The following is a 22,331-nucleotide window of genomic DNA, read 5'->3' on the forward strand; positions in this document are numbered from 1 at the left end:
TCAAGGTCCCACTCTTAGGGCTATATTTACTAAAGGACGATTTAATGAAACTGACAGTTTTCAGCTGTTTTTTTTTGTTTTCTTTTTACTAAAGGTCGAACTGCTATTAAAACAGCCAGAATGAACATTTTTGAAAACCACCACTTTACAGATTGCCATCCCGATTTTAACAATGATTAACATACAAACAGCTGGATTTACTAAGCTGGGATTTGCAAAACTGCCACCCAAACGGCCAAACCAAAAGTGTTGGTTGTGAGAAGCGAGATTACTATTTGAGCTATTTTGCCATTCACAACATAAGAGGAGACACTATTGACATATAAATTATGAAGGCAATCATTATTTATTGATCAAGAGGCAACATTAATTTACAATTTTACATTTTATTTTTTATTATATTATGCGGACAATATTATTGCATTATATTATGGGGAAATATGAATATATAATTATATAAACTGGGCAATACTATTTGATTGCTAATGTGGGCAATAAATATTTATGATGCATAGTGCCTTTTGATATAATAATATAACAATATTGTCCCTTTCATATAATGAAAAATAAAATGTACTCACATAAGTGAATTATAAATTAGTTTTGTCTTTATGGTCTGCTCTTATGTTCTGAATGGCAAGATAGCTCAAACAGTAGGCTTGAGCTGTCAAGCCAATCAGAAGCAGGTATAGAAACCTATTTTTTTCCTGTTGGTTTTGATGGCTGTTTAGCTGTTTTCAATCCACCATACATCACCAGGCATTTTATATCACAGCTTCAAACTGCCCTATAGTAAATGCAGTGGTTTGGAGAACTGAACCGCCAGTGATGTGTGGCAGTTTAAAACTGCCACTAAACACGATTCTTCGTAAATTTACCCCTTAGACTTGCGTAGGAAAGTGGAACAGATGTAAATGTCATAAAAATACAGTATGTGATATAAAAATATATTCTGTAGAGGTAAAGGTTGCTATACAGCAAATACTAATAAATGGTGTGGGATCATTATGAATGTAAACAGTGTCCCCTGTGAGTAGAAGCAGGGCCGGATTTCCCGCTAGGCAACCTAGGCACCTGCCTAGGGCCTAGTGGCTCTCTGGGGGCCCAGATAGGGGGGACAAAACAGGAAAAAAAAATAAAAAAAAATAATTATAATTTTCGGCCCCTCCCCCGTCTCGCGACAAGATGCAGGGTTCCCCGTTACGACGAACAGCGCTAATCGCGCTCACGAAGCAGGTCCTCAGTGATGGTACAATGCCGATTCGCGGGAGAGAGACGACGTCACTTTTGGATGGTGTCAGAATGTATGACACCATCCGGAAGTGACGTGCGTTCCACTGTGGAACGCACGCCGTCTCTCTCCCGTGAATCAGCATTGTACCATCACTGAGGACCTGCTTCGTGAGCGTGATTAGCCCTGTTCATTGTAACGGGGATCCCTGCATCTTGTCATCGCCATAGGACTCCTTGGACTCCATTTGACTGCTGGACTGTATGAGGTTGGTCTATGACTGTTCTCTAATTGGACCTCATTGCCCCATACTATGTTCCCTTGACCTGGTTGGACTGTAATAAGGATATACCATCTTTCCAACAGAGCTCTCTCTAGCAGCCTCCACTGTTCCCCTTTACTTGGAACTCGCAGACCATGGCTGTTTGACCAATTACTATTGTAACAATTGCAGTGTCAGACTGCCATTCATATGGCAATTGTGGACATTCATTTGTATTATTTGTATGTAAACATTAAATGTTTTTTGTTTTAACCCCCATGCTGTCATTCCAACGTTATCACCCATCTTCTCTGCATATTCTTACCTAATTGCATTACAACTAATTATTTTCATTATAAGACAATTTTGAGTGCTAATACTCTACCATATTACTACAGGGGGCATGTATTATGATGGAAGATGCAGGGCACAGGGGGCATGTATGATGGAAGATGCAGGGCACAGGGGGCATGTGTAATGAGAGGGACAGTAATGAGGGGCCACATGGTGATGCAGGAGGAGCAGCGTGATATGCGGCGGCACATAGCTTACCCTTCTACTTAACTATAGGAGTATATGCTGTGTTAAAAAAATATAGTGCTATGGATTGTTTCAGGGAGGCGGGGGGGCATGTGGGGGGCTGGGGGGGGGGCGTGCGGGGCTGGGGGGGCGCATGTGCGGGGCTGGGGGGCGCGTGTGCGGGGCTGGGCTGGGGGGTGCCCAAACCACTATCTTGCCTAGGGCCCCATGAGGTGTAAATCCGGCTCTTAGTAGAGGTGAACAATATTGCGGTGAAATTTCATCCAAGTTAAGTTTTGCAGAATAACAGACTTTTTGCTCATATTCATATGTTGATTTTGCTTTACCCATTTTATGGGATGCCATTAAAGCTAGCACGAGACTTTCAAATATGTACATATATGTTTACACATTTTTAAAGAAAGATGAACAAATAATAATACACCTAATTTATTAATTTCATGTAATTTAAAAAGTGCACAAGTCTATTTTGTTACAATTAGCCAGGTTACTAGGCAGTAATTCAACAATGAATGCAGAAAGCATTTCACTGTGATTAATTTGTTACAGCAAAATTATTATTTTTTTTGGTTGGAAACTGGGTAATGATACAGCACTGCTCTACAAATAAACTACAAAACAGGATGAAAGCTATATATTAGCTAAGTACACACATTCCAGATTACCAGGCTATGCTCTGATGTGTGAAGACGGCAAGTTCAGTGGAACATGTGAATAAAGCATGTGTGAACGGTTAGTTTTATGCATAGCTACAGAAATTGTATTTCAGTGCACACATAGGACCTCATTTAGAGTCGGACGCAAAGTCTGTTTTAGGCGCAAGTGTCCAGGATGCAGGCGGATTTGGTGCTTTCTGCGCATGCATGATAGTGTTTTTTTGTTGGATGCGCCTAAAACGGACTTTGCGTCCGACTCTAAATGAGATCCATACTGTTTAAACATCAAGCTTGTCCATGTTTCATTGAATGGGAAGGAAAAGGAGCTTAGAAGAAAGGTAACTATGCTAAATAGATTAATCATAAACACAGACTCTGCGATAAGTTATAATAAAGCAAAAAAAGAGTATTAATGAGTAAAACAAACACAGTACATCCCTTGTCCTATTCCGTTATTACTTAAATCTGTGTAGACACTATTCACTTAGCATTAGGATCAATGAACCATATTTTAATCTTCATACTAGACAGTTTGTGATGAATAGAGATGGGCTAAATGATATGTCAAAGTTAAACATTCTTTGGATTTTGTCCAAACCAAAACAGTTCTGGATCCTGGCTCCGTCAAAATTTAACTTTAACCGCTGAGGCCTTTTCTCCATTTGTGCTGAAACAATTTTGCCATTTTATTTGGGCTTATCACATTCCAACATCAATGCTAGTCATTTTTCTGTAAATTATAGTGTAGTGAAAAGGGAAAAATTGCAGTTATAAGGATTAACAAATAACATAACTGTGGTGAATAAAGCATAATCATAAGGTGCTGTATTGTAAACACTGTAAATCAAATGAATCCATTTATAATTTGTGTTTCTCTGTAAGTTAGATGCAAATGACTTAAAGTGCAGTCCTGCTCTCTAAGGGTTAGTGATCTAATTCAATGTGTGAAATGTGAGGCCAGAAAAACTGTCATGTGTTACAAGATAACATTGTCACATTTGTCAGCTTCAAAGCCCCCACGGTGGTGACCTATGTCCTGGTATAGGACTGGTTTTTGGCACCTTAACAGACGTTAGGAAGCCATCCTAGCAGGATGTCTTACACAAGGACAGCACGTGATGGTTTGCTATATTTTATATAACCAAAAATAATTCCATTTTCAAAATACCACTTATGATCAATATAATTAGTGATCAACCGCATAATCATAAATAGTACTGTATGATGAAGAGCAACCCATACATCGAATAAAACTGTCTGTCACGCAGGGAATGAGACCAATACACTTGATCTATCTCTGATTGGTATCCGGAGATTTGTAAATTTATATTGGATTTATTAATGATAAAATTGTGTGTGTACGACACTCTCCAGAAAAGATATGTTACATTTTAGCATTAGGCATTAAACAGGGGAGATGGAAATTGTGGTTGTAAAATGTGTCACAGGCCTTCATTGGAGACCACAGCACAGTAGAAGGTGAAATCAACCAAAATTGATGAGCTGTCCATTTTCAAAGCCAATTTCCTTTAAACAGATTATACAACACGTATGTAAGTTTATACTCTCAAACGTTCTCCATTTTATTTTACATGTTTTGTTTATGTCATATAATCTTTTAGTATTTATTTTTATAACCTGTAAGCATTGTACTTTTTTGTATATTAAATTAAAAATAATAAGTACTGTCCTCATTGCTCTAAACAAATTCACTAGCCTTTAATGAAGAATATTGCTTGACCATGTTAACCATTTAAATGCTAGCGTGTGAATTGTTAATACATTTGACTACCAAGCCTAGTGCGTGCCTGTGTATACATTTGTGTATTAGAGTCTTAAGGTGTTAGTTGTTAACCCTTTGATTGCTGCGATCTGCCTTGCTAACCTGTGTGCAATAAGGAGCATAGTGTGCCAGTGGGAGACATTATATTGGGTGTGGGGGTGTGAGTGCTGTTTGGGGGCAATTTGGCAAATCTATAACTGTGTGATAAGTGAGAGAAAGACTGAGCGCTGAAATCGTGTGCAACTCCATACAGTAAACCCATTCAAGTCACGAGTGTGCACAGTGCGGTTTGTGACCGAAATAGATAGTCAGGACCAGTTTCCTGACAAAATGGTGGTGATATATTGTTTGACTGTTTGACTATTTGATAAGTTATATGATCAGTGAGCTGGCAGAGCCAGCTATCCCTGACATATAGCTTATTTTTTCAGTAGGTTTTGTATTTTCCAAAAATTGTTTCTTCATAAGTTTGTAATTTGCAACAGTTTCTAAAATATGATAACATATCCAATAAAATTGCATTTTTCATACATCTACTAAAACAAATTTGGAAATGTTTACATGACTTGAATTACCACACCTTTATAAATAGCTCAGGGTACTAGCCATTTGTGAATTTGGTACAGTTGATATTTTATTTGGTGATCCCAAGTGATCATCAGACAATATCTGCTGAGGGGCATTGCTGTTTCAAAGAGGCCAACAATATTTGGTAATGGGTACATTAATTTTCTTTCAAACACAGGTAACTCTGTATCTGTTGGAACCAAGATAAAGGAGATCAAGGGGTAAATGTATCAAGGTCCATTTTTTTCAGCGTTTTAAAATCGCGGCAAATCGTGGGTGAAAAAAATTTGCGTGGGGTCCCCCCGATTTTCACATAACCAGCACTAGGCAAACCAGTCTGGGGTGGGTGGCACTATAGCAGGGGGACACATGGCAGGGGTACCCCGCCATAAGGACAAACCAACCCCAGGCTGTTCAGCGCTGGGCTGGATTCCCTGGGGAATGGGGACCACCTAAAAAACGAGCGAGCCCCACCTCTAGGTACAACCAGAACAGAATAGTGGTCGGGCGGAGAGACCCAACGCTTTTATTTTAGAACATTTATCTATTTTAAACTTTTGACAGCAGCCGGACCTCTGGCTATATAGGCAGGGGCAGTGTAACAGTGATGTGTTTACTATTCACGCTGCTAGGATGCAGCGTGTTGTATTTAGTGATTTTTAAGGTAAACTCAGGAGAGTTTGCTTAATCGCAGCTTCATACATTTGAGACTTGTATAGCTAGAGCGGCAAACAGTTGGGACTTTGTTCTCTATCGATTTTGTAAATAGCGATTTTGACAGAAACACGTCTTTGGCAATTTAACAGCAAAGCTCACTTTAATACAACTGCGAGATGAAACACCCCCTAGAAAATCGCTGGATTTCCAAAATTGGAGCTTGATACATTTACCACCAAGGCTCTTCTATAGCCTCCACCTATGTCTGGGTTACTGGCTTCTAGTGCTAATGACGCACTTGTGTGACCTTATTGTGCATGTATGCAGTGATGTCACTGGCTCTGCACCTTGCTCCAAAGGCATGGAGTAAGGGGTTTGTGATCTCTGAATATTGGAGAGAAACTCCAGAACTGCTAACAAAAGTGGGATTTGCACTTCACCGTCATGGGGTATATCTACATGGCAAGTCTTACATGTCCTTAGCAGTAAAGGGATTAAACGAACAGCTAAAAGCAAGTAATGGACAGGGAAATATTATTCACAATAAATGAGCACTAAAGATGAACTAAAAATTGTCCTGTGGAATATTCACCTCCATATTTGGGTGCAGAATAACCCCTATCATTTTGTTTAGCCACAGAAAAGTTTGCAACTCTATTTCTAGACTATAAATTCTGCAAAATGCTGAATTTACACAAACAGAGCACAATGCACATTCTGCACAATGATGTAGCACAAGTATAACTCGCAGATTATAATGTCAGAACTTCACACCTCTGCAAAACAAACTATTCTACCATGATACCATATTTGCTAGATTCCGTGCAACTACTCTCATTTCTACAGAACTCTTTTTGTCATGTTTAGCACACGGACAAATTGTTATTATTACTTTCCCATTTGCTACATACATTTTTCAAGGAGACAAACACTACTGTTATTTTAATAGCATCTACCATTTTTGCCATATATATTTCAGTAAACTAAAGGTAGTTATTTATTCAGCAGAAAACCAATGACATGATGCCACTGACAGACAATATAAAACTCCATATAACGGTATACTGGTCACATTACTGATTGGGGTCTGAGTACCATTAATTGCTATTGCTTATTTCTCTAGCTCGTATTATGGACATTTACTATTATAATTTTTCTCTACCTAACATCCTTCATTAAAAATGATATTGCCCTTCTCATTACTGTTTTAGCAGTGCCCTTCACCGTGCTTGTAGGGAGGAGTAACCTTGGTGATCACATGTGCCACTGTTAGTGAAATGGGTGGGGGCAGGGCTAATCATGTCATCCTGGCCTACACACCCTGCTGCAATAGGCTAAAATTGGTATAGTTTGAAAGATGGGCGGGGCCATTCTGACGTAAATTGCATGGCCATGGCCACAGGAAGCTGCAGATTTCCCAGAGTAGAAATTTTCAAAGTTGGCGAGTATGATTTATATCTAAGTTGTTTACCCATTTGGGAGTCAGTTCTGTGAAGTCCATAATAACATTCCTTTGGGACAGTCATCAATAAAGCGACAAAAGTTATTTAATTAGTTTTGAGGATTTTTTATGATGTATGGTAAGCTAATGAAAACATGATCTATTATTAATTTGGGCAGTACAATATATTATGTATATATCCTTTTCAAAGTGTATCTGCACTTAGTTTTAATATCTCTAGCAGCAGTGACTACATGATTAAATACACTAGATCCACAACAACATGGGCAGGATAGAGTCTTCTATAGCAAATTTGGATAATTCCCACCACTGGTGAAAATTATTCTGCCAGTATTCCAGGGGATCACAATCTGATGAAAGTGGGAAATGGTAATTTATATATGCTTCCACCATTTGCTATTCCTAAGTTGGATAATGAGTGTCTTTTCATCCTGTTTTCAAAAATAATATGCATCAGTCCCATCAATATAGGTTTTTTTGGCAATGCCACTGATGAATTTTCTCTTTTGCTGGGGAGCAATATTGATGAAAGTCCTGTGAATTTTGTTAGTACATTCATTACCATGCGGTTGCTGTGAACACACTAAAGTATTTTTTGTCTGACACATTTCCTTTTCTTGCTCTATGAACAACTGGTTCAACAAAATCATCATTGTTTGCCAGTTCACCATAGCTTTGGTGTAAAGAGGGCAGAAACTCTTTGCAGTAGACGCCATAGCTTTCCTGCTACATGTAGCTTACTGACTGCTGTATCAGAAAAAAAGAATGGGTAAACTGTTTCTAACGCCACAATCATTACTGTTACCAAACTTGGCTGGTGCACTAGGAGGGAGCAGCAATTAGTGCAAATGAAAAAAGTCCTTCAGACTTCGTAAAATGTCATCTTTAACTTGTTTCAATTGCAGTCAACGCGAATCAAGAACCATTGTTGACTCACAGGGGCCATCGTGGGTGGACTGATAAACGTCTCTGGACAAATCACACACCACTCCTTTTTGATCAATTACATATTTTAAAGGGAGCATTAGTTCATCACCCACAGCCCGATACCTGCCTCCGTGCCCAGAGGAATTGCCGCTCTAATTCAGCTCCCCTACAAGCAACAATTCAGTCCCTGCAATGCGTTCCAACAACAGGAAGTTTGGCATTTGGAACGCAAATGCGTTCCAAATGCCGAACTTCCTGCTTTCACATGCGTTCCACTGCATTGCCGGGAATGGATTGTTGCTTGTAGGGGATCTGAATTAGAGCGGGGATTCCTCTGGGCATGAAGGCAGGTATCGGGCGGCTGCGCCCCCCTTGGGCTTGCGCCCGGGGCGGTCGCACCGCCCGCACCGCCGTCGTTACGGCTCTGGGTAAAGCACACTCGGAAGAATCCAAAGCTGCAATCAGTGAAACACCGGGTCATATACACTGAACAAACACTGCACACAGGAGAGTCGCCGGGTCGAAAATACAGGAGCACAGACAGCAGAGTGATCGGTATGGATAGCCAGGTCCAGGGCCGGATTCACCGCTAGGCAACCTAGGCACCTGCCTAGGACCTAACGGCTCTCAGGGGGCCCAGAAGGGGGGGGACAACAGAAAATATAAAAAAAATATATATATATATATATATAAAAAAATTGTGGCCCCTCCCCCGACTTGCGGCACCCCCTCCCCCGACTCGCGGGGGGGGACGACGTCAGATACACAGGAGCACAGAAAGCAGAGTAGTCAGTATGGATACCCGTGTCAGATACAGAGGAGCACAGACAGCAGTGTAGTCGGTATGGATAGCGAGTCGGATACACAGGAACACAAGCAGCAGAGTAGATGTCCAGAAGCAGAGGTCTATCAAGCTGAAGGTATTAAACAGGGAAGCATCAAAATCCAGCACAAGGATACACAGGGAGAGCCAGATGCCAAGTGGTAACTTGTTGCTCTGACAAGGCTGCAGTGTCCATGTGAGCTTTATATAGTCTGCAGATAGTATTTGCCGCCTCCCAGCCATGATCATGTGACTGCCCAAACCAGGAAGTGCTGAGCTGTACACAGAGGCAGGGAAATCAGCAACACAGAAGCAGGTAAGTTTGTGACAATCAGTTGCCATTGACTTTTACCACATTTCTCACAAATTTAGATTATATGATAGCACAATCATTGATGACTTTTTTTTGCTCATGTAGTCTCTCAAGGATAGCAAAGGATAGAATTCCTTTACTTGGAAGATTATCTACATTAACTCAGGTAGAAATTGTTGTGTTTTTAACATTTGATAAGAGCATTTTTTGTGCTGCATGATCTGTTTAAAAGGGTGCAGTACAATTCACAACACAGCTACAAATAGCCGTATAGGGCAATGAAGTATAAGGGAGTATACTATACACTCTAACTAAAATGAGGAATTGTGGGGAATGAATCAGCGCAACCCAATAGCAAGAGAGCAACTAACAGGATCAGTGCTGCTGACTGAGGTATGAAGACAAGAGAGATGTGGAGATCAATGGCAGAAAACCCAAGGAGGAGGTACAAAATACAGTTGGTGTGCATAAGGAATAGGTGATAAAAGAGGACAGGAGAGAAGAGGGCCTTGCTTGTGACAGTTTAAAAGCTAGAGGTTTAAAATCTAGAGAGTTTACAATCTAGAGAATTTACAAGTTAGAGATATAATCAATATTTTGCTTGCACAATCTGTCCAGAAAGAAAAATCACATTCAGGTGGACTACTGTGATCCCAACTTCAGACTATGGTGGGTGTATTATTGGTACCATATGAAATAAATCTCACTGGCTGTAACTCACACTGCACATCAGATGCCCAGACCATCCAATATTTTAAATGGTAGGTCCACGAGTAGAAGAGCTACACGTAAGATGTGAGTCAAATTTCTTCGCATTCATTGACAATAAAATAGATACAAATCTATAAATACATCAAACCACTAAAAATGGAATGGTTTTGGGCCCATATCATGGGTCTTTTACGGAACTAGCAACACTCTTGCAGAGAAACCACTGATCAAGCAAAAAGTAGAAGTGCAGAAATAAAGGTGGGGAGGCAACTGTGGAAGGCTGCTGTTCATTGCCCATTGGACACTATGGAAGGCTGATGCAAAGTGATGGAGGGAGAGAGGAGTTTGTGGATGAAGAAGAGCCAAGGGACCCAGACCTGTTTAAAGACATACCTTCTGCCGTGATGGTAGTTGGTTATTTTCTCCATGGCTGCGACATGTGAAATCTGGTGTTTGGAATGCAGAGAGAGAGAGACAGTGGGGAAGATTGTTTCCACTTCAGAGCTATTAGGGTTTTAGCAGCTGCCAAAATGTGTGCAGTCAGATCTGGAGGCGGGTAGCAGAGCAAAAATAACCATGGATCCTTCTCCACTGGAGCCTCGAAAAGAGAGTTCAGGAGACTATGAATCGAGTCCCAGAAGGGAGCAACAGTTGGGCAGGTCCACCAGATATGGAACATAGTGCCTCTGTGACCACACCCCCACCAACACTCAGGAGAGAAGGAAGGGAACATACTGTGGAATCTCTGGGGTGTATAATACCAACAATAATACATTTTGTGTGAGATCTCTTTTTGTTTAGTCAATATGGAGCTCTTGGCTATCCCCAGTCTTATGTCTGCCCATGCCTCCTCGTCTGGGAAAATCAAGATCTTTTTTCCATACTTTCCATGTTTTTAACATGAAAGATGAATAGTAAAAAAGCAAAACAGAAACTATGTTCAAGTTTCTTTTCATTATAAAAAATAATCTAGAGCATAGCATCTGAAGCACATGATTATTTTAGTATAACTATTGGACTGGGTGGAAAAATAACATTTTTGTTTACTATTAATGTGATAGATAACAGTACAAACCAAGGTTGTACAGATAATATTCATATAATTTTATAAATATTGTGTAAAGTAGAATAAGAAAAATATATTTAGAGCACACGTTTGTCTCCCTCTGAGCTGTATAATACTCAAGAAATAAATGCTGCTTGTAACATAATGACACAAACCAGATTGGCTTATCACTCATCCCTTCAACATTATGAAACAATGGAGAAGTTCTGTATAATAATACAGTATTTTTTACTCTTCCCTCAGAGATGTCATTTCACTCAGAGCTTCAGCGTCCCTCGATTCCAAGAATATTCTCTTGTTTTTTTCCCAACATGACAGTGTTGTTTCTTCATTTTATAATAGTATTGTTATAAACATAGGGAAAAATAGCCTTAAATAGGAAATACATACCAAAATAATGTTAGGGGTAATCACCTTTAAACAAGGTTTGTTTTTATAATTGATTCCTTTTTAGTTTTTATTGTATGCAGTATATCTGGACATTTAGACGTGGCAGAATAACATTACGCAGTTGCTGTAGATTTGCCGGCTGCACATTCATGCTGTTAATCTCCCATTCCACAATCCAAAGGTGCACTACTGGATTTTGATCTGGTGACTGTGGAGGCCATTGAAGTACACTGAGTCATTGTCATGTTCATGGACCCTACTTCAGATGACATGTTCTTTATGAGCATTAACCTGCTGGAAGTAGTTATTAGAAGATGAGTAAATTGTGGCCATAAAGGAATGCACACGGTCAGCAACAATACTCAGAGAGAGAATGGCATATAAATAATGCTCAATTGGTTTTAAAGGGCTTGAACAGCAGGTAAGTCTGCTTCTATTTCATTCGTCTTCTTCTGCCATCAAGTTTTTTATGTAGGAATCCCAGTTGTTGGAATAGTGGTAATTGGTAATCTGATTACCATTGAGAGATAGATAAGCATCTCTGAGGAGTTTTTTTGTTATGCGGAGGATGTGGACCTGATCAACCAAGCCAAACAAGCAGAGGTGAGAATTCAGGTCCTGTGAACATTCCAGAGCTCAGGATATCCCTAGCTCACTTCAAAAGCCCTGTGACATTTGGGAGATCAATATGTCCTTACTAACAGCTAAACTCCAAAGGTGGGGGATGAGAGCTATGTGGAGAAAGATTTAATATCTTCTGCCTTAGACAATAATGTGTGCATTTTCATTAGGGGGTCTATCAAGGCTGAAATGTCCCATATTTCTCAATTGTGTTCCCTCACACCCACCAAGTCTTAACTAAGTAAGTAGTGACTCTGGTTTTATTTCCTATTTTATTTTTTAAAACTTATTTGTGCAACATATTGTATGCCTTGTTATTCATTTATTTGTAACTAAGCGTTGGAAACATTTTTCAGATTAAATTAATTTTATCTAGTGTATTCTCTGTGGTTCTTTGTGTACTTATGAAGCCCAGGGAGACTCATGCTACATGTGTATGTGATTTAAGTGTGAAACATTAATAAGTGGTTTTGGTGAACGTAAGGACACCATAATAAATCCTTTGTGGTGGCAGAAAAGGTGAACTCATTGCTAAGTGATTAAGGTGATGCCAGTCATGGTCAGCTGTTCAGATTGCTGTATCTGGTACAGGCTGGGCGTTCGTGACATAAAGTAAGATAAAATCAGTACACTTGCTGAAGTAAAAATATTGGTCTGTCCCTAATGGTGCTATGTTGTGACATGACACTGAAAATGTCTCACATCCAATTCTGATATTTTATCACACAGTTTTTGTGTTACAGTAAATTGAAGACTGTTATGTGCTTTAATGAAGAGTAAGACAGGAGCATAAAGTAAGAAATTAAATAGTCAGAGAAAGCAATAAAACAGGTGCTAGATGGCTGCTTGAGAGGCCAGCTACACAAACCACATTCATCACCTTGCAACCGTGCCCTTGTGGGTAACTTTCTAGTACCACTGGTCACTCTTTCCAAATAATCCCCATAAAACAAGGACCCCTGTGACCTCCACTCACCATGTTGTGACATATAACTCCACATGAAATGAACATTACCCCAGTCTAGTCCAAGTGGGTAGTAGGGCAGGATGTGCTGTCACCATGCCACTAACTATCTGAATCACTCTGTCCTGTTACACTGTACTTAAGCTTGCAACAAATAAAATAAAGAATATATACATACACAAGTATTTCCCTGGAAAAGCCAAGGTGGATGATATAGGCACTGTTGTCTGTTAACAATGGATAGATTACAGATTCAAAATTAATATTCCTGAGTTACTGTAAACAGATAGTCCAAATAACAATAGTATATTGGGTACTGCCGATATGATGTAATGGTATTGTTCATATAAGGTCCAATTCCAATAGCGGAGGGTGTATTGCAGATAATAACCTATTAGGGGATAGTGTTGATAGGTATATAACCCACAATTGGTGGGGCCAATACTTGCGATTTCGTGACTGGGAGTGATAGAGTCAGTCTCCTGTAGCAGTCCTGTTGCTGGCTTGCAGCGTGTAGCGTGCAGAGTAGTGTTCCAAATACTCCAGACAGCAGTGGGTGATCAGTTCCACTACTGTGAGGGTGAGTGAGAGATCCACAGGACGCGTGTCGCTCGCTTCCGGTTCTAGCTTGCGCGTCCGAGGTCACTTCCGGTTGGTTACCATTGGCCAATAGGTGAGATGTGGGCGGAGTCCCAACGCATTTCGTCTGACAAGACTTTCTCAAGGGAGGTAATTGTGATGTTGATGGATATTAATTTATAGAGCTCCCAATTGTATAATGATCTCTGATTGGGTGATCACGCTATTGATGCATCTTTGATCCGTGGTGATCGCGCTATCAGTATAACTGGGATCCGTAGTGTGCCTTACTTCTCCAAATGTTCATATGCAGAAACTACATGGATTCTGGGAACTGTAGTTCAGAATGAAGCTTTGAGATCTGTATCAATTCAAGATCATGTCATGACCTTTTGATTGTCCATATGTACCAGATATCTTGATGTGGTTCTTTTAATAATTCAATCACCTGTATGTTATAATAATATGTTTGTTTAACAAATAAATATAAGATACAGAATTGGGAATTTTCATGTGCATATATAGGCGTAGTGGATATTAATACAATTGTCTTAATTTACATCTTATCGTGTCTAGACAATATTCTTAGCAGCGATGTTTATATAGTGGTTTTGGTGTTATTACAGTATTCTTAGCAGCAAAGATGGCAAACGTGGTTTTGGTTTTATACAAATAAAAATTAATATGTGTATCAGCCAGTGGTACACTGATTTGAATGCACATTAATAACAAATACTTATTATGAGTTATTACATATGGGGTCAAGGTGATAATGTTCATCCATTGTATCTGACAGACATAATGTTAGTAATGTGACCTCTTTCAGTTGTATATAAGATTCAACAGTAGTTCATTATGCATTGTTATGATCCCATAATGATCTGTTATGGTGGTGGTCCCAGTATGTATCTCTGCACAACCACCTGCCCATATAAACCAATATTGACACTGTCCAAATATAGAGACACGAGTTCCTACTGCACTAGGTGTTCTCGAGTAGTCTCCCATCTCGTTACTTACCTAGCTCCGCCTTGCTTGGCTTCCAAGTTCAGGTGGGTTCGGGCATGGCCAAGGTGGTATGGCCGTAGGTCTCGTTCCTCTCAAGTTGGATCAGTGTCTGGTTTGGCAAGGTACCGTGCAGATAACACTACCATATGGGGGACTCTATCGGTCAATGCGAGGTGAGATCTAGTTCTATATTAAGTCCATTAGGTGCGAGGGTTCTGACCAAATAAATTGCTTTTGATTCTTCTCTGTTCAGTTTGGGTATTATGTTACCCCCTCTCCAGTTTAGGGTCACTTGTTTGATACCGATAAAGGATGTACCTTGATGGCTACAATTATGGGTGTCATTGTAGTGTTTGGATAAGTGGTGGTTCTTAAATCCTATTCTAATATTCCTCAGATGCTCTCTGATCCTAGTTTTGAGGGTTCTGATAGTTCTTCCGATGTACTGTTTGCCACATTGGCATTGTAATAAATAAACCACATTCATGCTGTTGCAAGTGATGAACTCTTGTATTTTGAAGATTTTCCCATTAGAGGTCGATACGTAATCAATAACAGGTTTGGTGCTTCTGCATTTTAACGTTTTACAGTTAGAACATGTCCCACAATAGAAGAAACCTCTTGTGGGTACCTGTTGGCTAAGCCAGTTGGAATCTGTACATGGGGTGTTGACATGGGGTGTACATTTGCCCCCACCAACAGATTGAACAAATTCGAGACATATATTGATGTTCATAAATTCATTAGAAAACTGACACTTAAAAGGTTTTTCCAGAAAACCCCATTAGAGAAATCAGCTCAACATATTTCCACTCCAGAAACATATAAACATACAAACCTCAAACCACCTTCTTCATTTTATCCTAAGCAGACCAAAAGTAATGAGACCATTACGTATGAAACAATGGTGCTGGCAGACTTGGAAAAACTAGACACACGGAAACATCGTTTACAGGTTAATTTAAACAAAAAAGAGATGCTAGCACTCAGTCAGCTACAAAAATTAGAACATATTACAATCAAACCAGCTGACAAAGGGGGGGGCATCGTTCTTCTAAACAAAGAAGATTATATCAATGAAACCAACCGACTTTTATCTGATATTAACACCTACCAAAAACTGGAACATGATCCCACTGATCTTTTTTCAAAAGAACTCGTCTCCATCCTCAAATATGGGCAGGAACTAGGCATCATCAATCTACATGAATATCAATACATACACAATCCTCACCCAGTAATCCCAGTAATATATCATCTTCCCAAAATTCATAAACATCTGACCAACCCACCTGGCAGACCGATTATTTCAGGTATAGGCTCCATTACAGCCAATTTATCACACTACATCGACACATTTTTACAACCCTATGTTACCAAACAGAAAGCATACCTGAAAGACACCACCCATGTACTGCAGCTATTGGAAGAAATCACCTGGACACCAGAATACTGGCTAGTGACGTGTGATGTGTCATCGCTATACACAGTAATCAAGCATGAGCTAGGATTACAGAGCATCAGACACTTTTTAGAAAGTGATCCGTCCATGGATAGCAATCAAATTGAATTTCTCCTCACCAATATTAATTTCATCTTAACCCATAACTACTTTTGGTTCCAAAATCAGTTTTATCTCCAGGTAGAAGGAACCGCTATGGGCACCAGGTTTGCGCCCAGCTATGCTAATCTATACATGAGCTACTGGGAAGACCACCACATATGGGCCAACAATGGCTGGGCGACAAACCTGGTGCTCTGGAAAAGGTATATTGATGATGTGCTGATCATCTGGAAGGGATCTGAGAATGACCTATTTCAATTTCTAAGACAGATAAATGACAACCAATATGGTCTTCAATTCACAGCCAACCATAGCCGCCTATCAATTGAGTTTTTAGACCTCGAGATATTTATTCAGAATGAACAATTAGCCACCCGTACATTTAGGAAACAAGTAGATGTAAACAGTTTCATCCTATCCAACAGCAACCACCATCCTAACTGGCTAAAGAGCATTCCATTTAGCCAGTTCACTCGTATTCGCCGTAACTGTACAAACATGAATGATTACATTACACAAAGTGACATTATGAAACAACAGTTTCTAGAAAAACAGTATAATGGGAAAATTATAGACGAGGCCTATCAGAAAGTGAAGAGTACAAGTAGGAACGATCTTTTGAAGTACAAAAAGACATTAGAGACAAATGGCACCATATCTCCTAAGATAAATAAACCAGAACCCATTTACTTTGTATCCAAATACTCGGGAGATGCAATCTACATTAAGAGAATTCTATACAAGCATTGGAATATCCTTAAACAAGATTCAGTATTAGGCCAGATACTTCCTAAATACCCACAATTGGTTTTCAAAAAGGCACCCGATATAAAAAAATCGATCACATCCAGTTACATCCCTGTCAACACCCCATGTACAGATTCCAACTGGCTTAGCCAACAGGTACCCACAAGAGGTTTCTTCTATTGTGGGACATGTTCTAACTGTAAAACGTTAAAATGCAGAAGCACCAAACCTGTTATTGATTACGTATCGACCTCTAATGGGAAAATCTTCAAAATACAAGAGTTCATCACTTGCAACAGCATGAATGTGGTTTATTTATTACAATGCCAATGTGGCAAACAGTACATCGGAAGAACTATCAGGACCCTCAAAACTAGGATCAGAGAGCATCTGAGGAATATTAGAATAGGATTTAAGAACCACCACTTATCCAAACACTACAATGACACCCATAATTGTAGCCATCAAGGTACATCCTTTATCGGTATCAAACAAGTGACCCTAAACTGGAGAGGGGGTAACATAATACCCAAACTGAACAGAGAAGAATCAAAAGCAATTTATTTGGTCAGAACCCTCGCACCTAATGGACTTAATATAGAACTAGATCTCACCTTGCATTGACCGATAGAGTCCCCCATATGGTAGTGTTATCTGCACGGTACCTTGCCAAACCAGACACTGATCCAACTTGAGAGGAACGAGACCTACGGCCATACCACCTTGGCCATGCCCGAACCCACCTGAACTTGGAAGCCAAGCAAGGCGGAGCTAGGTAAGTAACGAGATGGGAGACTACTCGAGAACACCTAGTGCAGTAGGAACTCGTGTCTCTATATTTGGACAGTGTCAATATTGGTTTATATGGGCAGGTGGTTGTGCAGAGATACATACTGGGACCACCACCATAACAGATCATTATGGGATCATAACAATGCATAATGAACTACTGTTGAATCTTATATACAACTGAAAGAGGTCACATTACTAACATTATGTCTGTCAGATACAATGGATGAACATTATCACCTTGACCCCATATGTAATAACTCATAATAAGTATTTGTTATTAATGTGCATTCAAATCAGTGTACCACTGGCTGATACACATATTAATTTTTATTTGTATAAAACCAAAACCACGTTTGCCATCTTTGCTGCTAAGAATACTGTAATAACACCAAAACCACTATATAAACATCGCTGCTAAGAATATTGTCTAGACACGATAAGATGTAAATTAAGACAATTGTATTAATATCCACTACGCCTATATATGCACATGAAAATTCCCAATTCTGTATCTTATATTTATTTGTTAAACAAACATATTATTATAACATACAGGTGATTGAATTATTAAAAGAACCACATCAAGATATCTGGTACATATGGACAATCAAAAGGTCATGACATGATCTTGAATTGATACAGATCTCAAAGCTTCATTCTGAACTACAGTTCCCAGAATCCATGTAGTTTCTGCATATGAACATTTGGAGAAGTAAGGCACACTACGGATCCCAGTTATACTGATAGCGCGATCACCACGAATCAAAGATGCATCAATAGCGTGATCACCCAATCAGAGATCATTATACAATTGGGAGCTCTATAAATTAACATCCATCAACATCACAATTACCTCCCTTGAGAAAGTCTTGTCAGACGAAACGCGTTGGGACTCCGCCCACATCTCACCTATTGGCCAATGGTAACCAACCGGAAGTGACCTCGGACGCGCAAGCTAGAACCGGAAGCGAGCGACACGCGTCCTGTGGATCTCTCACTCACCCTCACAGTAGTGGAACTGATCACCCACTGCTGTCTGGAGTATTTGGAACACTACTCTGCACGCTACACGCTGCAAGCCAGCAACAGGACTGCTACAGGAGACTGACTCTATCACTCCCAGTCACGAAATCGCAAGTATTGGCCCCACCAATTGTGGGTTATATACCTATCAACACTATCCCCTAATAGGTTATTATCTGCAATACACCCTCCGCTATTGGAATTGGACCTTATATGAACAATACCATTACATCATATCGGCAGTACCCAATATACTATTGTTATTTGGACTATCTGTTTACAGTAACTCAGGAACATTAATTTTGAATCTGTAATCTATCCATTGTTAACAGACAACAGTGCCTATATCATCCACCTTGGCTTTTCCAGGGAAATACTTGTGTATGTATATATTCTTAATTTTATTTGTTGTAATTATATGTTGTTTTTACCTTATAGTTTGTTCACATAGGGACAATAAAATGAATATATATTGATCATAATAGGGGTCTTTTTACCTTTTTAATACAATCATTGTTTTATTTAGTCAGTGAGCGCAATAGATATTCTTTGCATATTACTGTATTACTAGGGAGGGATCCCTGGCTCTGTTTGCAGCTCCTGCAATCACCAGGAGGTGAGCGCTAATCTCCAGCCCTTTCTACTGTACTTAAGCTTGCTATCATCTTAAGCCCTCCCCCAAGCTAACCAAACCAATCCATACCTCTTAAATCTTCATTAAGTGCCTAATGCTGAGTTAGACACATGTTTGGCGTAAAATGATAAATGAAAACCTGCATGGGGTAGAATGAGTTTAAACGCCAGGCTTGTATTCCTCACTTACCTTTAGGGGTTAAGTTTTCCAAGACTTTTGAAGTGGCCAGTGAGGTCTCAAGGTGGTGGGACGAAACAAACCTTTATAAGTCCCTGAGATAGGATGTCTCTCTCTTTTCCTCAGGGTATGCCCCCATCCTGCCCTTTTGATGTGTCTATTTGCCATGTAGTATTATTGTGCTGCTAACCCTGTTTTCTCTCATCATTCAGATGAGGCACAGTCTACGGGAAAGCAGTGCAGACAGCAGTTAATGCAGGGTGCAAGAGTTATGTTTGGTCAGAGAATTATTCCCTCTTCAATCTTGTCTATGTCGGGATAACTTGTGCAAGTGCCCTGGGTGTCATTTGTGAAAGTGTGCCCTTTGAGGCCACAAGGGGTGGAGTCTCTCTGATGCTGTAAAGCAGCGCTGGCTGGACATCCCTATGTTATGTTGGTATTAGCTGGTAGCTGTAGCTGCATTTACTTTCATTGCCACCTTTATCTAACAATTAAAATTGTGACCTTACTGCTCCAAAATTCAAACACACATTCACTATTAGGCTTGTTATAATACAGCAGATATAATATTACTTCTTGTGTTTGAACGAAAGTAGCAAAAACCGTATTTGTAAAGTAGTAGTAGTAAATAAATTCCAGAAAATATGCACTATCAATGAAGAAACACCAGTCGCCGATATTCGGCAACTTTGCAGGGCAGATTTAAAATGGCAATGTCTTTACAAGCAAGTTTTGCACCCCTTGGAGCAAACCTCCTTGTGGGGGTCCCTGGTGAATACCAGGGGTGCGTTAGACTCCTTCTTGCTCAGTAGTGTTAATACCAGTTAGTGGTTCCATCTTATTTACGATCCTGACACTTACACCAGCACTAGCTCGCTGATTCTGACTGGCTGAATGCAGAATCACCTCCGAAGCTTTCTTCATTGCTAGTGCTTATATTATATGATTATTATGTGCATTCAATGTGCTTTTTTGAGATGCACTGTGTCCAACCTAGCATTAGCCCCAAAGTTCATATATTAGGAGCAGAGAGTACCAATTGTTTCTTATATTTTACTTCAGGTGTCACTGGATTATGATTTGTTACAGGTAGCTGGGTATTCGCACTTTTGCAGTTTTCCATGCTGAAACAGGAGGTACAATTGAGCTATTTTCTAATATGTATCCATTTATATTCCTATTAACAGCTGGTTAAGGTTTCAACAGAGATTCAGTTATCTGCTGCATCCTTTATATAACGTATTTGCAAGTTAAAACTCGATGGAACATAAGCCTTTTTTCAGTGGCACAAATGCTATGCAGTTATCAGTTCTAAATGCTCCTCTTGTTTGTTATTACAGTGCGTGGTACATCCCTATGCTGTATCTAAGCCAGATTGCCACATATCCGGTGCCTTTCTTTCAGTGCATGTGGTGAAAATAAGCACACTCTTTATACTTTATAGTAAAATGTCAAACTATAGCTATACAGTGTTAACCAGGTTATTTCACAGCTTAGGCAGCCATCTGGTTATTCATCATGACCTGATTATAGGCATATTGCCCTCAAAATACATGACAATCTAATGTATATGTTACCATGCTGTCATGTGTCCAGTGTCCTGCTCTGTGATATCATATGCTGCTTGCACAATTAGATTTCGATCTATGTGGTGAGGTGAGCTGAACATTTTCATTTTCTGTATCAGTATCTTATGGGATTGATAAGTAGGATATAGTATGGCGGTGCTAGCAGATGACAGAGGTAATGGAGAGAGTATATGTCACACTTGCCCACTCTACCGGAATGTCCAGGAGACTCCCGAATTCTGGTAGGTCTCCCAGACTCCCAGAAGAGCAGGCATTTCTCCCGCATCCTGCTTACTTCCTAATGAAGTGAGCAGGATGTGAGCCTCAGTGACACAAATTTGCAGTGAATCGTGTCATTTAGGCCCCACCCCCGTAACAAAATAGCAGGAAAGGTCAGAATGACACGCATGGCCGCCGCCCTCCTCCTTTCTGCCCTCCCACCATGCCCCCTATCCGGGATCTCCTGGAGGACAAGAAATGAAAGTTGGCAAGTATGGTATATGTGTACTGAGGGATGTTATGGCTTAGTAGCTATATATAGAAAGCATGCAAAGTCTAAGAGAAGCTTGGTGGAATGTGAAAGACCATGTATAGAGCTCAGTAAAACATCCATACATATATGGAATGGCCTAAAATGAAATGAATCCATCACTAACTCTTGTGCACATAAGATTTCCTGTCAATAAATCCGAGTTTGATGTATGATAACACAGGAAAATAACTCCAGTGAGATAGATAATAAGGCATCCAACGTGTACCTAGCAATTCCCTAACTAACTGCGGCAGCAACTGAAATGATGCTCTTCTTATCATTTACGTAGACTACCATAAATGTTAGTATATGAGTTGTGACCTTTTTAAAAAGACAAATATTGTAGTTTTAAAATATTATTAGATCTACTTACAGAGAAAATGCTACTGTTTTGTATGAAAATTTGTAAATGTTTCAAAACAAATAATTTCCTTATTTTGGAGACAGTTGCCCAAGATAACCTCATTATTGGTGCCTTCTGAATATAAGTGAGAAGGTAAAAATATATACCATAATTCTTTTTATAAACATGAATTTAAGGTTTAGTGGCTCTTTAGTGCAGGGATTCTGCTAATACATATCACACGATTACAATTTTTATGAAAAACTACTTTTGATTTTAAGATCATTAGGGATGAAGGTATATGTATATATTTTCATTGTAACATAATATTGCATACTTTTTAAATGGAAACTGTAATAAAAACTAGTCAAGTGGTTATATTTATGCTTTG

General features: G+C 39.6%; 1 protein-coding gene across 2 annotated transcripts in view; it reads right to left on the reverse strand.

Annotated features, from left to right (window-relative positions):
- The window catches only part of CNTNAP2 (contactin associated protein 2), a 1,405,747-nt gene that overhangs the window by 797,799 nt on the left and 585,617 nt on the right, over window positions 1-22,331 (reverse strand). The gene's annotated exons all lie outside the window — the stretch shown is intronic.

The sequence above is a fragment of the Mixophyes fleayi genome, chromosome 5 (genome assembly GCF_038048845.1).
Source record: "Mixophyes fleayi isolate aMixFle1 chromosome 5, aMixFle1.hap1, whole genome shotgun sequence".
Classification (NCBI taxonomy): Eukaryota; Metazoa; Chordata; class Amphibia; order Anura; family Limnodynastidae; genus Mixophyes; species Mixophyes fleayi.